The sequence below is a fragment of the Eurypyga helias genome, unplaced genomic scaffold (genome assembly GCF_000690775.1).
Source record: "Eurypyga helias isolate BGI_N326 unplaced genomic scaffold, ASM69077v1 scaffold1917, whole genome shotgun sequence".
NCBI lineage: Eukaryota > Metazoa > Chordata > Aves > Eurypygiformes > Eurypygidae > Eurypyga > Eurypyga helias.
Window position 1 is genome coordinate 7,825 of NW_010263542.1, and position 12,632 is coordinate 20,456.

At 41.7% G+C, this 12,632-nt stretch overlaps 1 protein-coding gene across 1 annotated transcript in view; it reads left to right on the top strand.

Annotated features, from left to right (window-relative positions):
- Positions 1 to 2,944: 2,944 nt before the first annotated feature.
- The window catches only part of UTRN (utrophin), a 105,716-nt gene continuing 96,028 nt past the window's right edge, over positions 2,945 to 12,632 (top strand). Inside the window, exon 1 of the mRNA XM_010156065.1 lies at positions 2,945 to 3,001. The gene's annotated coding sequence lies outside the window, so the exon portion shown is untranslated. The remainder of the gene's footprint in view (positions 3,002 to 12,632) is intronic.

The window sequence follows — 12,632 nt, forward strand, 5'->3', positions numbered from 1 at the left end:
GGAGAAGCTGTTGAGCAAGTCCTGCAGATTGGCTACTGGCAGGCTGAAGCTGGTGTGATGCTGAGAAGAGCTGTCACCTCCTGCCATGCATGTGCCTATGAAGGGGCTGAGCCCTGCAAAAGTGGGGTGTTTAGAGCTCCTGGCATGCAGGATTTATAAATCTCTGACCCTTTTAATTACTGTTGTTGTCCTTTACACAGTCAATGCAACTATTTTTGACCTCTCTTCATGCTCTACCTTTATCATCTTAAGGAAAACATGTTAAAAGAACATGAGACCTCGAACTTTGGTGTTACTCTTTATTCTTACAGAAGCTTAAGGAAGGAAAAAGACTGAGCTGTAGGAATGCATCCTGGTACATAGGTATGTACTTGGGGAGTGTTGCAGGAAAGGGATAGAGGTTACTGAATGATTTTCTAAGGGAGAAGATGTTTATATCTCAGTACATTCAATACAAATAGTATTTGCAATTAATGTAAATGGAAAACATTATCGAGACTTGGACAGATTCTGGGATTGAGTTTTGTACAAAGCTAGCCTTTTGGTCTGACAGTGGCAGTTAAAAACCTGGTCTGTTCCTGTCTCCTAAAAAAGAAAAAAAAAGACTTGGAGGGAAAAATGGAGTAAATATATTCAGTGTATTTGGAGTTTAAATCTTGGCCCTGTCAGTCTCCTGTGAGATGGGTACTTGGCACCAGGTATCCTGCTGATAGATCCTATTTGACTTTGATGGTAAGATGCTCTATTTCACTGAGAGAAGAGAGCAGGGTTAATGAGATCTTTTAGGTAATTGTATTCCCCCAGAACAGCACCTTGAATTTCAACGACCTGTTTTAAGCATGGCGTGCTGTGCATGCACTGTAGGTATCTTGAAGCTTTTCAGAAAAAAGCTTTTCTGCTATCTTTGATTTTTGCTTGAGCTTGAGGGTGCGACTGAGGAGAAGGCTGTGTTGCATCAGCTTTAGATGGCAATGAGGAGAGCCACGGAAGGGTGAAACAGTGGCTGCTCACACTTACAAGTGCACATTCAGGCCGATGTGTGCTCTTTGGGGTGCCCTAAGCATATTTTTCAGCCATAGCCTAAAAGGAGCCCAGAACTGAGGTTGTATTTTAAATTGTTATGAATTGAATGAACATTTTTATAAAGCATATTAAGTCTTGTAACTATTGTAACATCTTATTTCTTACCAATGTGACTTCTCTTGTCTGGACTGAGTCGTAGCTGCTATTGCTTGTTCATGTCTGTTAGGTAAAAAAATCACCGGTGATCATTTGTTCCACTGCTCTAGTAGCCCATGTGTAATACATTTATGGCTAGTTATGTTAGACTGGAATGGCATCAGTTTCAGATGCATATTGGGCCAGAAACAAGAAATTTTGAAGTCGTCTACCTAAGGTATCTTGTGGTTGTGTTCTGTGATTTTTTTTTTTGTTTTGTTAAAATAAACACCTGGGGTTTGTAAGTAAAACTTCACTGGACAACAGTCTCAGTTGCTGCTGTCTGAGGCATGTGATCTTTTAAGTGTTGCCTTTTAATCACAGTCTGGTATCTCTTCAGACTATGTAGTTGTTTTCATGAAGTGGGACGTTTGAGTTTCAGTCCAGTTCTTCCTATGGCTTCATCCTAGTGCAGGGACAGATGGTCTGAACACCATGGAGGTATGTTTTACTGTGGTAAGGGCATTGGAAGAATCAGTGGCAGCTGCCACCAAGAGGCTCTGCAAGAGAGCGTCCCAGGCAGCAGTGTGCCACTGGCGCCTGAAGTGCATCTTGAGGCTGGTCTCTCCAGAAGCTCATGGAGTCTTGAAGGCCCCTTGGAGATTATGGGCCTCAGCTGCCAAACTGAGTTTGCTCAGTGGAAGTCACTGCCTACCTTGCCTGGGGTCTGCTGTGTGGATTTGGAGGTTTAAGCCTTTCACAGGCTGCATGTGTATCTTTTCTTCTTGTCTGCAGCAAGCAGACCTGAATATCTCTGGTGGACCAGCTTCCTTTGGATGGTCTGTTGCCAGCAGGTAGTTCACTGTCATTTAAGTGCAGGTGATGAGGCACAGTCTCGCCCTTAGCGCTGCTCTGTGCAGTTTATCCAAGGGGTGTCCTGTGATAGGCCAGAGCCATGCTGGAGGTGGCTCGGCTTGGTTCAGTGGGACAGACTCTGTAAAATTGCAGGTGATTCCCAAATGGCTTCCTTGCACAACCTGGGAAGTTGTCTTCCTTCTGCACCATTGGAGGCCACTGCTTCTCCCTCGGCTTTGACCTATAGGCCTGTCCTTCCTCCTGTCCTTTTGGGTCTTGGGTCCTTCTGGTTGTCTCCTGGACCCCGTGTGGTGCCACACCAGTAGGGGCATCTGAACTTGATCATGACTGATCACTGATATGGTTCCCAACCCAGGCGTGAAGCCAGGCTGAGGGTGGCTTTGCAAGCGCTTCAAGGGTTATTCCAGTGGCTTTGCCACTGCAATTGCTGTGCCGCGCTTCAAGGTTTATTCCAGTGGCTTTGCCACTGCAATTGCTGTGCCATGTACTGAAAGTGGCTATTATCCATGTTAGGAGCGTGAATAAGGACCTCAGCAGCTTTTGGAATAATGCATCCAGGCAAAAAGGTGTTGACAAAGTCTGTAGATTAAAAGCTCATGGTTCCATAGGCTGCTTTTCACCAGGTGGGAAGCCTGGGAATTTAATGCCTTGGTATCCTGGCCAGGAGGTGCTGTGAGGCTGATTCTAATGCAAAGGAGCTTCTGTGGTTGCCTGCAACATTGGAACATTTGTGTGACTCTACAAGTTCCAAAGTCTTGTAGAGGTTTGAACAGCTTTATTGGCACATTAGGCAAAAAATTGTCCCACTGAATCAGGTTATTGTTTAATGTGGCTTGTTTTGAGCAATGTAGGATTAAGAAGAATGCATTTTCACTCATTGTTTTCTTCTTACTTTCTCTCTCCAGATGAACACAATGATGTACAGAAAAAGACCTTTACAAAATGGATAAATGCTCGGTTTTCCAAGGTAATGTTGGGCTGAAAGTGCAACTTTATTTTGTTTGATTCACTGTTTATAACAATACTGATTAAATATACTTTGCTCTTGTAGAATATTGCTAGTAAAAGACGTCAAAATGTGTAATGAAAGCAGATAACACACTGTCATGTTTGTTCCCTGTTTCCCCATATGCATAGAGATTTGATACTACATGTCTTTAAGAAAAAAAGGAAAAATTCTATTTGTTAATTTATTAAGATGAAGTTATTTACTTGATGTCTGTTTGGGTTTTGATCCTCTTACTTTATACAGTTGAATTCTGCATGTAGTTTTCTGAGTACCTCATAGCAGATTTTGAACCTTAGTCACTGTTTTTACATTCAGTGCTGCTGAGTTGGCTTTACTCATCCAACATACTCTGCAAACCTCTAGTTGAAGCCACCTGGTATTGCTCCTTCAGTCTTGACTGTGAAAATTTCATATGATTACTTGCTCATTTTGAATTTTCCTTGATGCTCGTGCTGTACGTTTCTTGTTTTAATTCTCTTCACTGACTTGAAACTTACTGAGGATGTTTTGTGTTTTGGGATGAGAAAGGAAGTGGTGGTTGCTTTGGGATGCTATTTAAAGCCTGCTTTCTATGCTGTTCTGCTGATAGTGAAAAACGACACTTTGCCCAGGAGTGCGGTGGCTCTGGAAGGTTTTCCAACTTTATAGTTTCAATGTGTTATTTAGGTTGGACATCAGGAAGAAGTTCCTCACGGGGAGGGTGGTGAGGCACTGGAACAGGTTGCCCAGAGAAGCTGTGGATGCCCCATCCCTGGAAGGGTTCAAGGCCAGGCTGGATGAGGCTTTGAGCAACCTGGTCTAGTGGAAGGTGTCCCTGCCCATGGCAGGGGGGTTGGAACTAGATGATCTTCAAGGTCCCTTCCAACCCAAACCATTCTATGATAACCCAGGCTATTATCAGAGAGTAGTAGTGTGTTTTTTCTGGCCAGTATGGTTCTGCAAGTGGGATAACTACTAGTGAATGAAAAGGGGCATGCATGTGAAATCCTGAACACAGAGCTAAATGTAGAAGGAAGGGTGTGTTTGGTTGGGGGTTTTGATTGTTTTTCTTTTTAAACAAAGCAATGACAGCGCTATAGCAATGAATGGCTGCCTCTGGAGTGCTGCCCTTCTGAAGTTCTTGGTCAGCGGAGTAAGAAATTTTTACCTTCTTTCCCTTCCTGTGCAACAGGACACTAGGCAATGCAAGGCTTGTGGCCTTGGTTGATTCACTGTGGCTTAAGTTTGTTTTAGCTGCAAGCTGATATCCTGCAGTTTTCAGCCAATGCATTCTTGGCTTGTTTGCTATTTAGGGGAGGAGTGTGTACACGTAACTGGTTGCTCTACACTCTGCATTTGACTGCTGCTGAAAGATGGTCCTGTGGGAGTAGGGTTAGGCGAGGCAGGATCATGTAAGGCGTGGAAATGTGGTGAGAAAGGAAGGCCTGTTTGTAGAGACTTACCCTGTCATAAAGATGGCATGAACACGGAAATGACAGTGGTACTGAGAACATGCTGTGTGACTTGTTTGTGCATGTGACGGACATTGTATTGAAATAGGTAAAATTATTTTCAGTCCTTGTACACTCATGGATATATTTTATAAAGTGGCATTTCCTTTTATACTATGTATTCAGACAGATCCTGTTTAGCTTCTGGATTTCCCTGACACAGGGTATGATCAGATACTCGTTGAATTTGAAGTAACTCTGTAACTTCATGGCCCATTAAACCACCTGAAGCTATGAAAGCCATGTAATGATTAAAGACACTTGTATAAAAGGACATAGTCCTGACTACGGCATGTCCAATTCAAACCTGAGCATGGCTACTTTGCCATGACAAGATGCAGATTTATGAAGAGCGGCATGTTCAGATAGCAAGGAAATTGCTGGTGCTAAGAAGAAATCACCTCATGTAAAAAAGTCTAGTTTTAACTGTGCCTTGAAAATGTAAAGACAGTCTTATTGAAGGTTTTGCATTTACCATGTCGTTTGGGTTGTTTAAAATTCATTTTCTGTGAACTAGATTGATTCAGCTGCTTAGTAAGATAGAGAGATTTTAGAGACTGGGTAAATGTAATCTGACTTACTATTTTCTTTTCTGCAATGTAACTGAGAAATTTCATGTGGAATTGCAAAGTTCACTCCAAGAATTTTACGTGTCCTCCCACTTCAGTTACATTGTAGTTGCCCTTCACTTAAACACATGAATAAAAAGTAAACAGCTGAGCCTCTACAGACTAGTTTGGCATACAAAAAAAAAAATTCCTAAAATTGCAATTGTACTCAAAATCGCTGAACTTCATTTAAATATCAATTCAGTAGGGTTTTACAAAGGATCTAGAAAGAGAGCAATGTCTTTCTCTTCTCTCATCATAGAATAGGTTGATGAGTGAAATGCAGTAGTCTCTCAAGTGTGCTGTGAGGTACCCATATCTGCTCTGGTCACCTCTTCCATGAGATACAACTTCTAGCTCTAGTTCACAGTACAGTAACTTATGTTTGTGCTCTTCGTTTGAATGGTGATAGAATAAAAATACATCTTCTATGCATGTAATTTTTGAAATGAAGGCACAGGCACATTCAAAGTGGATTGAGTCTTAAGGTCAATAAATGTATTCAGCCCAGCCTCAGTGCTTGCTGTAGAAATCTTTATTTATCAGAGCCATATGTGCTACAACTCACAAGCCTATGATGGTTCTGTAGTAAGGATATGTTGTGAAAATTAAAGGAGAAAAAAATTGTTAGTCTGTTTTGCCAAGCTTTAACCAATAGGGAAGTTTGTATTCAAATATTGATGCAAAGCATTTCAGCTTATATTTATATTAAGCCATGTGGTGTTTTTCCTGATTGTATTTTTTTCCATTGCTCTGCCCAGTCTAATTCCAAGAGTCAGATTTAGCTGTTTCCCTGTGGTATAGCCCACCAATTAAGGCATCTAGTTGTATGGATAGTTAATGTATGCTCTTCAAACACTGTAAAATTGTGTTTTCTATCCCTTTATCCCTTTCTATCCTTTTTTCATTAATACTTACTGGTTTTTAAGTATTACTGGATATAATGTGAGAACACCCTTCTGTGATGCATGACTATTATCTTCTGTTTTTACAGCCACTGCAAATAAAGGTAAATATCAGAAGTAGCTACTAATTTTGAGTGCCGAACCTGGGACTTTGGTTAGATTATCCAGAGGATATTTCTGTAATATCTTCATATAAATCAGATCTCCTGTTGAGAGTTATGACAGAGCTCAGAGTGTTCATCGCTTCTGCAAACTCAAACAGACCACGTAAAATACTTCATAGGTTTTCAGGTGGAGCTTGGTCAGCATAGAGAAGGGACTTCAAGAATGTCTGTGTCAGCAAGGACTGGGTTTAGTGATCCAGGGAAGTCTCTTAATCTGGCACACAGTTAGTGATTTGTGCTTTAAGTAATTCCAGTTAGTTACATGGGAACTCTTGGCTAAAAGTAGAGTTTGAATTTGGGTCCACAAGATAAGTTACTGCTCCATTAACCATACATTATTTGTTACATATAAGTGAAAATGGAGTGAACAAAGATTTTTTGAAATCAACCCTAGTTTTGACTTTTCAAAACCTCTAAATAGTTTCAATCTGTATCTATTTGCATGGCATATCAGCAGACCTGGGCCTTCTAGATCAGTCATGCAGATCTTGGATACTTGAGGCGATAATTACGTAGCATAGTGACTGGATGCTTGCACTTGCAACTCTGGAAGGTTTCTAGAAGTCTTGATAGGCCTCTTGTGTCCCACTTTACACCCTTCAAGTACAGTTTTTTTTTTTTTCCTACCCTGTTTTCTTTACTTTCTTTACTCCTACTTTCTGACCCCGTTTCCTCCCCACGCCCCCTGCACTTACTGTTACAGCCTCTCATGTCAGAAAGCTTGCCTGCCCGGCAAATCCTGGCAAATCTGGATCGCCCTAGCTATTCCATTCCCACTTCTGTCTTTGTCACTTAGTCACTTATTCAGTAAGACCCAGTTTTTCTTGTTAGAGCTCCAGACCTACTCTCTCTGTCTGTCCTTTCCTCTTCTATTCTACATCTCCTCACCCTCCCAACTCTTACAGGATTTGATGCTTGTGGTTGGTCCTGTTTTTGCATCTGTTTGTCTAAGCAGTCCTAGCCTCGCCTTCTCTTTATGTCCTTGCAGGAGTCAGTCTTTGCTGGCCTTCATATTCCCATTTTCCAAAGTTTGCTTTCAGATTGGTTACTCTCCTCTTCCGCTGTGCCTGAACTTGACAGGTAGGACCCAGTCTGCACAAGAAACATGATGCCGTAACTCTTAATTTAGACCCATGGAGTCAGATCTGTCGCAGCCTGATGGCTCTTAGTGCTGTCACTCTAGAGGAAGTTCACAGATTCGGCATGGGCAAACTGAAACTGTTTCCCAAAGAATTGCATCTTCATTATATTTGGGAAGTTTTCCCACAGGGATGGCAGAAACACTCTATTGCCAGGAAGGCTGTGCTCTGCGAAAGACCATAAAACCCCAGAGATGCTTGTGGTATTCAGTGATAAGGACACTGGATTTCCCTTCCTCCTCACCCCACCGTGCACACCCACCCCCCAATTATAAGTCTTGGGTATGGATAGCCATTCAACAGGAGCCAGCCGGAGACATTGTTCCAAGGTGTCAGGAGCTTCATTCATAGACCTCGTGTGTCTGAGAGCTGTGCCTCCCTTCCCTTTTTGTCGTGTACTCTCATCTCTTTCCAGTCAAAGCTCTCAATTTCATTCGTGTTATATAGGGAAGACTGTATGTCTTATTTCTGCATTTGCAGCTTTCTTGTTGCACGTATTTTCGTGACTCTGATCCTCCAGGTCCTGCCCTGATGCCCTGATACCTGCACTGGCCAGCAGTTGCATCACTGGCAGGGCTCGGAGCTAGGACCTGCCAGTGTGGTAAAGCCAGACCACCCCCACTTTTACAGCACCTTAAGCGCTCTCCAGCTCTGCAGCCTTCCAAAACGCGCTCGAATTTTTGTTAAAAAGCAAAGAGGGGGCTGAGGTACAGCTTGGGAGCAGACTGATCCTCCAGCGCTGAGCTGTAGGGAAGCCTGCCAGAAGGCATATGTTCGGTGCTAGGGCTCCTGTGTGTTCCCTCTCCTGGGTTCTGACGGATCCCCTCCCCTGGAAGGGCACCAGATAGAGTAAAGATGGGAGAAGTCAGGGCAGTAGGCAGACTGGTGAGCTGTACCTGGAGTGCTTTGTGATATGATGGCTTCATATGCATCTTTACATTTAAGCAGTCCCTCCCCCATTATACCAGGCATTAACTAATTTGCCAACTGCAAAGTCTTACTTATCTAACCTTCTGGGGGGTGTGCTGTATGGAACATTTCCACCATTACTGCTCCTTAATTTTCTCCTTTCCTCTAAGGGTTGTTTCACCATATAGTAAACATGAGACCTCATACTACTTAAGGTATTTTGCTGCTCCACTGCTGACTCTTAGCAAATGTGATAAATCTTTATAAGGACAAAAGCATGCCTATTCAAGATAATTAATTTCACATGACCCCAGATACCTCAGGCCAAAGACATTTGAGAAAGATTTTTCTTTTTTTGTTGGGAAAGGAGAATTATGGAGTTTAATGTATTAGTCATGCAAGAAGAGAGATCAAAATGATTGATTAGGCAATTATACCTGTCCAAGGAGACATCACCTAAGATGGTCTGTAGTCCTTTTTCTAGTTCAGTTTTTGTGGTTCAAGCAAGGAAATACTTGACCGCTGGTATTCTCCAGTCTAATTCCTCCTGCTGTTTTCCACTGTTGAATTAAACGTTAAAACCTCACTCAAAGTTAGACAAAGTTTATTAAAAAATCTGGCTTTAAGCTGAGGGACAGCCTGGGTGGAAAAGAATTAGTGTTTGTATGAATAGGCCTTGAAAAATTCAATTCTTAGTCTACTTTTTTTTCTTAACTGGGTTACTTACCCCCTCCTTCTAAGAAGAGGTCAAACAGGATTTGAATCAACCAAGATGGAGGAAAATAAATCTTTTCTTCTCTAATAGGTTATGAGACATGCTAAGGATGACTAATTGATAGCATAAAAACAGTAATACAAAGCAGTTCATGGTCTCTGTGAGTTTTCTGCCCTTCTCTCAATGTCTGCAGTTTTCTCCCTAAGAACAGGATGCAGGCAGCATCTCCATAGTAATATGGACTACTGCTGGTTTTGGTTAGTGCTCTGGACTTTGGGATGGAGTTTGTCTCTAATTCATGATGTCGGTTATCATCCCAGTTGTTGGAGTGTTTGTGTATTTGTGTTTTTGTGACCTTCTGAGGCACTAGAGCTGAACTTGGTAGAGGCACTGAAGCAAATCCTTCCCTTTACTTGTTAATCGCTAATGAGCATAGTAGTCAACCTGGTCAGCAGGAAATGTTTTTTTAAGCAACCAAGTTGCAATCTGAAGTTAGATGGCTTTAAAAATAAAAAGAGGGAGCGGGGGGAGAAGGTAACCTTCCAGTCTAAGTTATAAATGATAAGAAGTATGATCAGTGATAAGAAGTATGGTCCCAACTGTCTCTGCTGGTAATGATACATAATGAGGCTTAATTGCAAGCTGAGGTTAGTACCGTTACATTAAACATATTGTAATAATGTAAGCTTGTGTAAATGAATTAATAGATACCCTGGGGAGAAAAAAAAGACCCAGAGAGAGTTGCCGATGCCCTGTGTTTGTTTTGATGCCTTGGTATGTCTAATATTTGCTTTTATATGTTTTCCCTCCTTCTGTCATGTTGTCAGTCAAGTATTTCAGGTGTTCTGTGCATTGAGCTATCTTTAGCTTTTCAGCTTTGCTGCTCCTTAAGCTCATGACTGTCATCTAGTAGAACGAAACTTTCCAGCATCTCTCAGTAGTGAGACTTACTTTTTTTTAACCATGTTAGTCTGGAGTGTTAAATAGCTATTTAGTTGTTTGTAAGGATTTTATTTTTAAGCACTGTTAGTGGTATTTTATTTTGTCTACAAGTTGTTTTCTTACTGTGATTGTAACTTGGTTTCTTTTTTTTTTATTGTTTTGTTTTGTTTTACCTGGTATTTGAATTCATGGTTTTGGTGCTAGCATCCTGTAGAGATGCTACAACTACTCAGGCATGTTGAGCATAGAGCATAGAGCAGGACATACTCAACTGAAATACATCTGGACAGTACAGCTGGTAGTTATGTATACTGTCCTATAACTCCTGCATGTCAGTGGAAGGAGAATGGAAAAAAAGTATCATGATTTAATAAAAAAAATTTCTGTAAACAGTGACTATGTTCTTAAATTAGAAATTGGCAAGGTTATTTGTTGACATGGTTGTTTACTTTTTGCAAGACCTTTTTGCTTTCTGAATTGCTTCCCACATTGAGTTCCCATGGTACTGGTCTTATGATGTAGCAGTACTTGACATGTTTCTTACCCTGTATTGGTCATGGTAAAGTGTAGTTCTTACTCTGTGTTGTCTGTAATCAAGTTTAAACTAAGTAGGTGGTTACCCTGAGTTCCCTAGGAATGTACTTGAACATTCCGAATGGTTCATTTTCTAGTTTAAGTACCCAACCTATTCGATATTTCCTTCTCAAAAAAAGGGGGAAAGGTGTCTTTGAAGCTCTACTACTATTCTGACCTATTTACTGAGCATCTTATTAGATGTTAAAAGTAGTCATCTGCTGGCTAAAATGAACAAAACCCAACTCTGACCTTCATGTAAGTGACCTTCATGTAAGAAGATTAGGAGAATCTGATGGAAAATCAAGAGGAACTGCTTCCTATATCCTTTCAGAGTATTTTGGTGTTTCTGAGGTGGCAGATGATCTAAACCACATCTAGGGGCTTTCCTCAGCCCTGCCCTGAGCAGCCCGGACGGCTCTGCTGCATTTCCTCCGTGGCTGGTGAAGGTCATACGTATGCTTTTACAAGTGACGTTACTTGCCTGGTGACAGCCAGTGTGCATTACTGTGAAACTGAGAGGGCCTTTCATCCTGGTTTTAATGTCCTCACTAGGAGTTCTGAATCGGTATCACAGAGTAGGATGTGAAATAAAGGTGGCTTATCTGTTACTCAGATATCCTTGGCATTGACTTATTGGGAAGGAGTTAGGTCTAATAATGAACCTTCAATAATTACTGATTTAAAGAACATGTAAGTTCTCTGCTGCAGGTAATGATGATATAAAACTGCAGGTTTCTAGTTGAATAATTAGATAGACATTAAAACTTTAATGGTTAACTTTGCATCTAATTTTTGAGAACAGTATGCAAAGAGAATAAATAGTTGTGATAAAATGATAATTAATAGTTTGTGTTAAAAAACCAGAAGATGAGGCTCTGTCTTACTGAGAAATTGTGACTCCCTTTAATTCTCTATGACTTGGGTCAATTTGATACAGCTCCCCATTAGTAATAAAGGGACAGTTAAGAGTGTTCTACTGAATGTATTTTATATTCAAGGCAGATTGCTGCCTCGCAGCTGTGTGTTTTCAGTAGAACAAACTGTAGATGTTGATGGCTGGTCTTTCCACTGTCGGTAGCATTGGATAACTTAAAAAAAACTGATCCGGATTTTGTTTATATCTATCTTCCTGTATTTCCTGGGAATGCTTTCTGGCAAAGAGAAGGAATGATTTCTGCACAGTCATATTGGCTGGCCTGGATGACCCTTCTTTGCACAAGTAATCCTAGATGCACACAAGGAAGTGTGAGTCACCCTCTTAAACCTGATCCAGGTAGAGGGGCTGAAAGCTGGCCCAGGGGCATGTGAGGGCAGCTGCTGCTGCGAGGAGATCATTGTGTGTGGGCTCCCCGTCCCAAATGGTGCCCGTCTCTTGCTGGAGTATGCAAAGCCGATACCTGTAGTGACTGGTCATGCCACATACAGCTAGCATCTGGTCTCCAGCTCAAAGATCATTCAGAAACTGCTGCTGCTGCTTCCTTGTGAGAGATGAATTAACAGAGAAAAAGCGTTTTCTGCTGTGGATAGCTAGGAAAAATTCTTGTCTCTTCCCTCCACTACTCATGTTAGCACAAAGGCTGGCACCAAAATGTTTGTTGGAATAAATGTAATGTGGTGGGTTGGATCTGATTCTGATATTTGTGCATGTACCCCATGGTGGATACCAAATGTGTCACCGCGCAAATTTTATAGGAGCACAAGCAGGCCTAGCCCCCGCTTACATACCCTCTCCAGCTTTTATTTCTCTACTTTCCTTTCTCTTGCTCTGCCTTCCTTTCCCTTTCCTCTTCCCTCTTCAGCCAGCCTCTTTTGAAATGAATCAGCTCCTTTCCTGCTCTCGGTGCCAATTTAAAGCATTGGGGAACCAACATGGCCCCTTTCTAAGTTAAGGCTGTTAATTATGCTCTTTTGTCTGCCTTATCAAGCCCTTGTCTCTACTACAGCAACACTCAATGTGTGCAGCTCTGCTGGCAAAGCCCTCTCGGGCAGGCTGAGGGAGAGAGGTTTCTGCCAGTGCTTTTTTGCTGTCACAGCAAACATATGCAAAGCTGAGAAAAAACTACCTTCTGTTAACTGATAAAAGTGTTCAGCGAGGGGGTTGTGAATGTTTTACACCCTGAACTGACACATTTCTCCTGGTA